Source organism: Sapajus apella, unplaced genomic scaffold, assembly GCF_009761245.1.
Source record: "Sapajus apella isolate SASKATOON/1434 unplaced genomic scaffold, GSC_monkey_1.0 scaffold132, whole genome shotgun sequence".
Taxonomy (NCBI): domain Eukaryota; kingdom Metazoa; phylum Chordata; class Mammalia; order Primates; family Cebidae; genus Sapajus; species Sapajus apella.
In genome coordinates this window covers 1,321,638-1,332,703 of record NW_022437072.1, presented here as the reverse complement: position 1 = coordinate 1,332,703, position 11,066 = coordinate 1,321,638, and the positions used below count along the sequence as shown (strand labels likewise).

Below are 11,066 nucleotides of genomic sequence, written 5' to 3'. Positions count from 1 at the left end.
TAAATGGGGCTTGGTTGACCATTACTTTTATTCCTTTACCTGCAAGAGAAAAATAAAAAGCATAGTATGTATTCTCATAGGTTAATAATAGTAATACATCATTTCCTTAGAATAGTCACTAGAATTTAATTAAAAAGCCATATGCAGGCATTTTAGATTCGATTTCAAAAGGTTATTTTGCTTAATCGCCTTTATGCTCTTCCTGAAAATATGAATTGTCTCTTTATTTCATCAATATTTTAAAATTATTAAAATTATTGGACTTTACTTAGCATTCTGAAAGGCATTCCTCTATTTTCACATTCTTTCCTTAAAATCCTATTTCAATACCATTTGCTAAAATTTTTCATAAGAAAAGCAGTGTAATATGACAGAAAGATAATTGAAATGAAAAGACACAGATGTGACTCATCTATTGATAGATACATACATATCTTAATAATACATATTGAGTATACAATGAGTATACTCATTGTATACTCAATATGTGTATACAATCTTAAAGCAAAATTTTTACATGTAACATGAATAGCTTGTAACAACTACTTTCTGCTATACCTTACAGATTTGGCAGTCTGTGATAGTCTGCTCTTTATTTATGTCAAGGAAAGCTTTAAAGATCAATTACAAGTGTTTACATGTAATTCTTATTTGGGGAAAGAAGCCATTAAAAAAAGTTCTCCTCTTACCAAAAATGTTGGGCCTATCTTTAGTAGGAACCTAGATTTTAAAAAAAATAGGGAAGTATACTTTAAATTGACACCAATAGGAGAAAATGGGATTCTTTTTTCCTTTTAAATCCATAAATACGTGTATAGTTACATTTCATTACAATTTCAATTTGATATGACTGTATCATTGGAATGTTGCTAGTGAAATTTGATGATAGTTTCGGGCTTCAATTCACCTATGAATAACTGACATGCCTTAGCTGAATGAATTCTTATTCCACGTCTACTATTTTGCTCAAACCATAAATAACGTTCAGGCAGAGTTATGTGGAAGAAAATGAAAATTTTTGTGCAGTCCTTTTCATGGCACAGATCTGGAAGTTCCAAACTTGTTCCCTTTTTTATTATTTTGCATTTATGAGGCCCCTTAAATGTAACTTAAATCCCATAAAAATTGGAAGCATTGAATTGATGCCTGGGAAAACCCAATAGAATGGAACACAGAATAAGACACAGAATAAAAACAATACTCCTCTGATAATGATTTTACAAGCAAAGTCAATTGCTTTACTTTTTTTTTTCTTCTGTTTGTGTGCCCATGTCCACATATGCAACAAGAAACCCAGTGATTTTCAGCAAAGGCACCAATAGCTTACACGTCAAAGGGACAAAGCAATGACAGGCCCTCAGAAGTGGGGATAAGAGGTCAGCGCTATGTGAGCAGGACAACCTTGAATAAATGTACTAACAGGAACGTGTGTACTGCCTGTTAGGTGGTGGGCACCAAATACTCTACCACTTCATTTAATTTGCACAAAACATAGAACCCCTATGAGGAAAGTATGAAATTCCAGTTTTAGCGATGGGGAAGCCCAATGCTGGGGTTAAGACTTTTGGTCCCAATTCCACTGTTAGAAAGACGCAGAGTCAAATTCAAATGCACAGCTGGGGTTTGACCTGAAGGCTGCCTTCTCCACTCAGCTAAGTGATGGCTTCACTTCTTCTAGAACATTTGCCTCTTATCTTCCCACTCACTAACTCAATCTCCTACCCTCTCAATGTGCCCAGTGCCTGACTTCTGAACTGCTCCTATTAATATTAAAAGCCCATCGGACTCCCTGAACATGGTATGTGTTTAACAAATGCTTGTTTTCTCTTTTCCTCCCCACCATTAATAATTACTCTTCAGTCGTGGCTCAGCTCTCTGTTGTCTGAAGTGGAAGCTACATAGCTGAAAACACACTCCCACTGAAAAATGAGTAATAAAAACTAATATGAATGTACTGTCTTGGTGCATGTTAACATAGGATCCATGGAAACACAATGCTAGCCTTTGGATTCATTCCAGATTGGGTGACAGGCCAATGGTAGAGGTAACCAGGGGTAGGAGGAAGTTAGGATGACTGAAAAGCTTCCTAGAACATGGGACTTGCAGTGCTAAAAGCAGACTGTTCCAGGCAACAGAGGCCCACTGCTACGGTTTAAATGCTTGTTCCCTCCAAACTTCATGTTAACATGTAATTACCAATGTAACAGTGTTGGGAAATGGGATTTTTAAGAGGTGCTTAGGTCATGAGGGCTCCACCGTCATGGGCAAGCGTAATGCTTTTCTTAAAAGGACTTTCAGGCGTGAGTTTTCTCTCCTGCTCTTCCACTCCTCTGCCATGTGAGGAATGGCGTTCCCCGCCTCTGGAGGACGCAGCATTCAAGGCGCCATCTTGGAAGGGGAGACCCAGTCCTCACTAGACACCAACTCTTTCAGTTCCTTCATCTGGGGCTTCCCAGCTTCCAGAACTGTGAGAAATAAAGTTCTATTTTTATAAGTTACCCCGTCTTAGGCATTCTATCACGGGAGCACAAAATGGACTACAACAATAACCCTTTCCTAACTCTTCTGAAGTTACTCCAGTAACGTTCCCTTAGGGTTGACGCTAGTGCAGAAAGGTCACGCCTTATTCTGTTCATCCCAGCTCACATAAGCATTAGCTGAGAAGCTACTGTGAGAAAGATGGATGGCAATACAAAGGTGTGAAGCAGAGAAGTATATAACCCCAAACATGCTTTTACTATCACTAATCTAATTTCACCTTGAAATACTCAAAAGGGCCCTAGCTATAATCATGAGGCCTCTATACAATTACATTATGAAGTAAGATTACATTTTTCCACGTGGGCTGATTTCTATAGAACTGGACTTACTCAAATATTTACCATTTGTCTTATACAGAAAAATGTACTCAAAACTAAGTTTACTGGTATCACATGTCTGTATGCATACTTACTTCCTCACAGCATGAGGAGCTAATAAGGACAAAGTGTTATTTACTTTGACAGAAATGTTCAGTGATTTGTATTTTGAGATAAACCCTAAAATTAAAGCATTGTTTGCAATTTTATATATGAGAAACTGGTTAAGAATTTCTCCATAAAATAAGGAACTCTAAGCTACCCTTAAGGCTTTATAATATCTGTATCCTGTGCCTTCTAGAAATTCTGTTTTCACACATTTTATACCAATAAAAATGAGAAATCAAACAAATTTCTTAAAGGCAAAAGACAATAGCAGTGCAATTTTTGCTGAAATTTCTTAAACCGCTTTCTCAGAAAATCATAGCACCTGATGGCATTTAGAACATTTTTATAGAACTAAGTTTTCAGAAGTAACAAAATGTTAAGCTATATACTAAAATTTTTTTTCTTTATTATCATTATTATACTTTAAGTTCTGGGGTACATGTGCAGAACATACAGGTGTGTTACACAGGTAAACACGTGCCATGGTGGTTGGCTGCAACCGTCACCCGTCATCTACATTAGGTATTTCTCCTAATGCCATCCCTCCCCCAGACCCCACCCTGCTGCTATCCTTGAAAATTTTAATGCCCAATTTAAATAATATAATATCTATACATATTATAATGCCCTGTTTTAAAAAAAAATTATGTTTTATATAAACCTTTTTGAAGTCTGTTAGACTCTCTTTCCTATGTGTGATACTAGTTGGGGCAATATCAAAACTACACTGAGACTATTTAGTATTTAATAGTGTGTTATTTTTTGTAGGAAAATGGTACTTCAGTTGTTCCCAGCTCACCCTGGAGGGTGTAAGGAAGTGGGAGATGGGGTGGGAGTGGGAGGTGAAGAAAAGGTGAGTGGAAGTGAGGAGGTGAAGGGAAGGTGGCGAATATTTCGATACGTTTCAGGCTGTGGTACCACCTCGTCCTTACCACCATTTCCATAAAATACTTCAGATCATCAATACTGCAAAGGCAGTTCCATGCTGTCAACACTGATAGTAAATAATGGGTCAAGAAAGTGGATTAAGGCAAAAGTCTGGAGTTTCTTATAGCTACTACTTCTCTGTATGATTTTGTGAGGAAATATAGTTGTTGTGGTAAATTAAATTTCCATCACTATATGCTACATGTTAATATTTATTATTTTTCCAGTGAGTAATTACAGTTTTTAATTAACAATAAGCTACTGAAAATTAAATGTATATATTTACGTCTAAAACTAATGAAGTAGAAGCAAAAGGCAAACGATGTCAAGAACCTCTTTTATTTCTGCCCGAAGCGCCTCTCCCCTACTGCTGATGAGTTCGCCTACGTTATTCCCCCGTTCTGCGCGCAGAGACTGAAGCAATATGGAAGCAGGAAAATGAAGCACTAGCGAGAGAACCAATAACAGCCTATTTACACAGTGCTGCGCATATGCCAGACACTCTAAAGGTTTTACACATATTAGTGAAAGGTAATACATACCTCATTAAGGACACACCCTACAAGAAAGACGTTATTATCCCCACTTTATGGATAAAAACATTAAGGCAACAAAAGATTGCATAACTTACCCAAAATGGTATGATTAACAAGTAGAAGAACTGAGCTTTCAAGACAGATATCCTGGTTCCCAATTCTGTGCCTTAACCACTGTCATCCCTCTAAGGAAACATAATGGCTATTCACAAGTATAATGTCAAATTCAAATGCCCTGTGAGGCCTGAGAGTGACAGCACCTTCCCTACCTGGCCGCTCTGTCCACAAATACCAAGTACAGCCTCCAGAGTTGCTGCTCGCCGTTCTAGGTCCCAGGCTTCTTCCCTGCAGGCCCTGGAGGAGGGAGGTCAGTTCTTGAACAGACAAGAAGTTCGAAGGTAGTGGATCAGTGAGCAATCTCAAACAGCATGCAACAACATGGGGGAATCTCACAGATGCAATGTGAGTGAAAGAAGCCAGGCAAAAGAGCGCATTCTGCATCATCCCATTTATTATACGTAGTATACCAGTATACATAAATATACTACATACTATTTACAGTATTATATATTACAATTGATTTATATATTAATATATACTAACAAATATATGTTGCCAATATATTTTATATAATTGATTAGTATATAATACATAATTATTAATCTATAATGTATGATATGTATTAAGTATACATTAATATATAGCCTGACAAATTAAAACAGGCTACGCTGCCGGAAGTTGGGATAGCGGTCACCATTGGAATGAGGGGTGGTAACCGGAAGGAAATACGAGGAGGGCTTCTGGGTACCATTAGGACAGCTTCTTTTCTTTTTTTTTCTTTTTGGTCTGGGGTATTGATTACATGGTGTGTGAGTTTGTGAAAATGCATTCAGCTACTTACTTATGTGCCGTTTTCTGTGTGTATATTATATTTCAATTAAAGGTTTTCAAGGAGGAAATGATAGGAGCTTTTATATTATGTCAAATAAAGCAGCAATCAACCCTCTCCTGTTTTCTGGTTCATTTTTTTGTTTTCCGTTGGGACAGAGTTTCACTCTTGTTGCCCAGGCTGGAGTGAAATGGTGCGATCTGGGCTCACTGCAACCTCCACCTCCATGGTTCAAGCGATTCTCCTGCCTCAGCCTCCAGAGTCGCTGGGATTACAGGCACCTGTCACCAAGCCTGGCTAATTTTTTGTATTTTTAGTAGAGACAGGGTTTCACCAAGTTGGCCAGGCTGGTCTTGAACTCCTGACCTCAGGTGATCTGCCTGCCTCGGCCTCCCAAAGAGCTGGGATTACAGGCGAGAGCCACTGCTTCCAGCCTTCTCATTTTTACTAATACTCGCCTTCTGTCCCATTCTAAGGCACGGGATTCTGAAGTGACATACCCCCAACTATGCTTTTCCTACCTTTCTTTCTATTTTTCTCTCAAATTTTCTTTTTTCAAAAAAAAAAAATTTAATTGAGGTAAAATATACATATATAATGTATCATCTCTCTTGCCAAAAAAAATCTTAGAGGGAAAGCTATTTTTAGTTTCTTGCACTAAATAATTTCAATATCCAGCATCACTTTTATTTAGAGAAAAGGGTTACAAATGGGAGATGAGAGAGATAAAATTTTCTGCACCATCAATAATTAAAGAAGTTAACAGTGATTAAATCGCTTTTTCCCAAGCATCAAGACTGATGCATAAATGCGCCTCCGACTCCCGTAGACGCCATTCCCTTCCCAGTGCTGCTAGAGCCAGTACCAGAAGGGGGTGGGAGGGGAGGTGCTGTTAGAAACTGGGCTTTTTTCAGAGTTTAAAAGAAAAAGAGAAACCCAGAATTCACAATTGAAAGCTTTAAAAAGTGTAAAAACTATGATATCTGATTTCACGGCTCTAAAACTTTCTGAACATTGGTTTTGAACAGGATATATCTTTCTCCAAACCGCCACATGGGCCTTTGAGCCTGAATCATCTCATAATGAGAAAAATAAGGGAGAAAATACACCACATTCTCAGAGATTGTTTCTAATGGAAACCCAGTTTTGACAACCCTACCACCTGCTTTATATCATTAAACTGAAAGAGACTATGAATAGGAAGGGGTTGGAGAGACATTGCTGATAAAATATTTAGAACACCAGGAAGAGCCACGTCAGGCTTTTAGTTTACCCAGAAAAAGCATCTTCCTAAAGTATCAGTCAACCAAGATTTACTGTATTAATAAAATCACCTTCAGACTATAAAGATAGAAAAAATGCATAAAATGCAGACAGATAACCTATTTTTAAAATCTGGAATGAAAGGACAAAATGTTTTAGATGAAAGACAATGCGGAGCATCTTGCTCTTTGAGGCTGCAGTATTTACTCTGACCCCCTCCTGTGCGGGTGAATGGTACTGAGTACCAATATCTCAGAAGCATCTAGAAGCTATATTCTAGTGGGGCTGAGATGTCCACATAATGTTGCATGAGATTTAGTATGAAACAAACAAACAAGCAGGGACGACTACATAGTTAATGTCTGAACACTATCTTCCCCACAATTATTGTTGCTAGAGGAGGTGAATGATTGTTTGCATGTGATGGAATTTACCATCTTTCAAATGTGCATTTTCCTCTTGAACACTGAAATAATGATGGTCCCAGAGAGCCATGCAGATTGCCCAATCTATCAGCATTTTTCTCCATGTTTGACTTTCATTCCTCTGCATTTGATTGCTTCTGAAATAATGGTGGCCGAATTGAAAATGCTTTTTATATTCCCCAGATGATTTTCATTTGCAATAGATAAGCAAATGCAATTTTCCCAATTACACGAACCAGGAAAAGACACCCCCATACATTAGCGTGTTCAGTGAATACAGGGGAGGGGATTCCATCGGGTCCGCTAGCCCCCTCAAAAGAGAGGAAGCGAAGAGTGATGTCCAACTAAGCCAGCAAAGTCTGCTTCATCCACGCAGGCCTAGAAAGTGAGTAGACATCCTAGCTACGCATTAAAAGGGGCGTATTTTCTACATATAAAAAAATGGGATTAAGCACAGCCCTGTGCAGTGATTTGGCACTAATTGACAGTGACATGAGAAACCTGAACTATCACTTCAGTACATGTGAGTTAATAGCTCTGTCTGGCATTGGTTTCCCTACAACAGAACTTAACTCCCTCCCCTCTCTTTTGCCTCACCCACATACCACAACAGTCAGCTTTTGAACAATGGGAAATTGTTTTCTTTATGGCATTTACTACTTATCACTGACAGCGGAGGAGTCTGCGGAGGAAAATTCCTAAGAGTTTTGCAAGAAAATGTGAGCTGTCCACCTGACTGACCTGCATAAACTGCCTCCTAAAACGCAAATATTTTGCTTTTGTTTCAGGTTCTTTTCAATGAGAAAATAACATGAAGGGAAGATGTTTTAAAAGTCACAATGAGAACCCATGGACACAGGGAGGGGAGCACTACACACTGGGGTCTGTTGGAGGGAAATAGGGAAATAGGGGAGGGACAGCGGGGGGGTGGGAAGTTGGGGGGGATGGCATGGGGAGAAATGCCGGATATAGGTGAGGGGGAGGAAGGCAGCAAATCACACTGCCATGTGTGTCCCTATGCAACAATCCTGATGTTCTTCACATGTACCCCAAAACCTAAAATGCAATAAAAAAAGTCCAACTTTCCGCTTCTTTCACTTCATATTTTACTACTTTCTCTTTTTTTGGCAAGGAAAACTTAATTATGAGACAGTTCACCCAGATCTTGCACTGATCCACAGCACAGATAAGCAATTCTGAGGAAGTTAAATATTCAGTGAAGACGCCACTAATCACTACCCCAGGAGCAGCCCCAAAGAAAGATTATTCTTTGCATTGTGGATGCGCCTGTCATTTGCAGAGCTTTGCAAATACTCAAAAAAAAGGCAGAAGCTTGGGGAAAAATAACTCTCAAAGGTGAAAATGTAAAAATTACATTGTTTGATACATTGTACCATCATAATAAAGGTTTATAACATTTTTCTTAGAAATTAAGGTAGAACCTAGTCTTTTTATAGTTTCGGAAGAGAATACATAGGAAACAAATCTTATGTGATATAAAATCTCTACAAATTAAACCCTTTGGCTGAAAAATACCTGCATATATACAATGCAGCATTCTTTAGAAATAAAAAGCATTCCGAGGGCATTTCTAACAAGGGCTAGAAATCATTTCCCCCATTTTTTATTCAAGTCTTGGCAAACATAGTCTCAGGTTGGTACCTACAACACACTTCATCACATTATACTTGGGCCATAAATTATTATTAGAAAAACTTCCTAACCTTGAAATGCAATCTGTTCTGTTTGGGTAATCCTGTAGTTTTTAGAAAATGCATCCTCATCTAGTCTTAAAAGAATAAAATTTTAAAAATCAATGAAGGTGTAATTAATAGTATAATAATATAGGTAATACATGTATGAGTGAGATATTAGAAAATGTAATTTAAGCAATATCACCATAAATGTCATGACTTTAGCTGCCCTTAGATACGTCTGGGAACAATAACGTATTTGCAGCAGTCCTCTCAGGCCCTTCCTACACACATGTTCGAGACAGCGTTTCATGAAAGTCTGTGGGTTGTGCTTGAACCATGTCTGCAAGGGCCGGACCTGCATGAAAACCCTGAGCTCTGCCCTTCACGCCCTGCCCCTACTTCAGGCTTCCTCTTGCCTCTGCTGTAAACTGAACTAGACACAGAATTCATTTTCTTCTCACCGATTTCCACCAACAAAACAGCCGCAATTGTACCGAGAGTCTGGGGAGGCAGAAGCTCAAACAACTGAAAAGTGGTGATAAAATGGTCCGTTCTTAAAAGCGCCTTGGCGCGCAGCAGCCTCTTCTCACGCTGTGTCGTCTCTGCTCTCCTGGGTGCTCACTCCTTCTAAATTCCCCGTCACTGCTCCTGCAGAATGGTGTCACCTGCTCGTTTATCCTGTCAGACCCGCACTTCCCGTCTCCCTTCCCACCTCGAGAAGATCGTCAAGACATGTTTTCTTTTAAGACAGTTCTTGCCCAACGGAGAGCCCAGATGTCTGCCTTTATGATAATTATTTCACCCCACATTTATCTCATTTGGTCTCAACAGCCCCTTGTTTCCTAGAACTGATATTGTTATCATTCCTGCTTCATAAACAGGAAACCAGGGTTTGCAGAGAGGGGTTATTTGTGAGGGCCACACAGCGTGCTGGAACCACAACCAGAACTCCTGTCGCCTGTGCTGTGGTGTGCCCACCCCCTCTCAAGCCAAGATACTGCTCCTTTCTGTGAATTGCTCTTCTCTCTCTAAAATAACGATAGGAATTCCTCAAGAAATATGTGTGACGTGCGTTGAGAAATGTAGCAAAGACTGATTAGCTCTTTGGTCGTCTGTTTTCCCAGGATCAGCTGCATCAGCATCTCCTGGAAACTGGTTAGAAATGTAAATTCTGGGACCCAATTCAGATCTATAAAGTCAGAAACTCTGAGACTGCAGCTCAGCAATCTAGGTCTTAACCGTTCCCAGGTGATTGTGATGCAACCTGCATCTTGGGAACCACGGGACTAGCTATTCATCACGGGATGTCATGAGTGCGCTATGAATGAAACCAATATGCACCGTTGCCAGGTTTGTCCTATGGAAAGCTTCTTTCTGTCTCATTGATGAGATGAGAACTCAGATCCAGAACAAGTAGACTTAATTAACATTCATAGAACTCTCCACTTTAAATACACAAAATATACACTCTTATCAGTACTACATTACATGTATTTACAGGTTTAAATGAAATATTGGTTGGCTGCTTGTTAATTATTTTCTTCCCTCATTTTTTTTTAAATGTCTCTATTATTAAACACAATTACAGGCATACCCAGTTTTAGACTGCATTCTAGCCCGGGCAATAAAGCAACACCCTGTTCTCTCTCCCTCTTCCTCTTTCTTCCTTTCCTTTATTCTTTTTCGTTTTTTTTATTCTTTTTCTTCCTTTCTCTCATTCTTCCTCTAAAAAAAGAAAGAAAGAAAGAAAAGCTTCTATGTGTGATATTCCACGACACCCTTTCCGCTGTCTTGCTGCAGGCCAGTGTGGCAACACTGAAAGACATGAGTGCAGTGTGGTAGAGCCCCAGAACACAAGAAGGCTGGGTCTCTGCAGCACAGCTTGAAGGGAAGCCACCCGCTGTTCAAGAATACCCAATGTGGGCAATGCCACTGGAGGCCTGACATGTATATATTACGGCTCCAGCATTACCCTACCTCGCACGAAAGGGTCATCTTGTGGGGGCCTAGCCTCTGGGACTGTAAGAGAGAAACTGAGATAGGTCGGAGGTCAAAGTACCCACGCTCACCTTATTTGCCTGTTTCCTGAAGAAAGAGATCAGAGAAAAACTTCCTCGTTCTACAATAGGAGGAAAGTTGACATACAAGTTCCAACTTGATGGGGACGAAGGGGGACGGGAGAGGGCAGGTGAGAAGAAGTGATGCTTGGGTGTTAGAAAAACAAAGGGCTAGAGGCCGCGTTGACAGGGGGCAGAGGCCAGGCCGACGAGGGGCAGGGGCCGGGCTGACAGGGCTAGAGGCTGGGCCGACAGGGGGCAGAGGCCGGGCCAACAGGGGGCAGAGGCCAGGTTGACAGGGGGTAG

At 39.9% G+C, this 11,066-nt stretch overlaps 2 long non-coding RNA genes across 2 annotated transcripts in view; both read right to left on the bottom strand.

The window, feature by feature from the left end:
• Positions 1 to 1,242: 1,242 nt before the first annotated feature.
• On the bottom strand, positions 1,243 to 4,680 carry LOC116539731. The gene is made up of 2 exons (XR_004264154.1): positions 4,180 to 4,680; positions 1,243 to 2,465 (listed from the first exon to the last, which is right to left on the bottom strand). It is a non-coding gene; the product is annotated as an uncharacterized LOC116539731 (long non-coding RNA).
• A 3,445-nt stretch (positions 4,681 to 8,125) lies between these two features.
• Positions 8,126 to 11,066, bottom strand: part of LOC116539739 — a 6,688-nt gene continuing 3,747 nt past the window's right edge. Inside the window, exon 2 of the long non-coding RNA XR_004264162.1 lies at positions 8,126 to 9,228. This is a non-coding gene — a long non-coding RNA (uncharacterized LOC116539739). The remainder of the gene's footprint in view (positions 9,229 to 11,066) is intronic.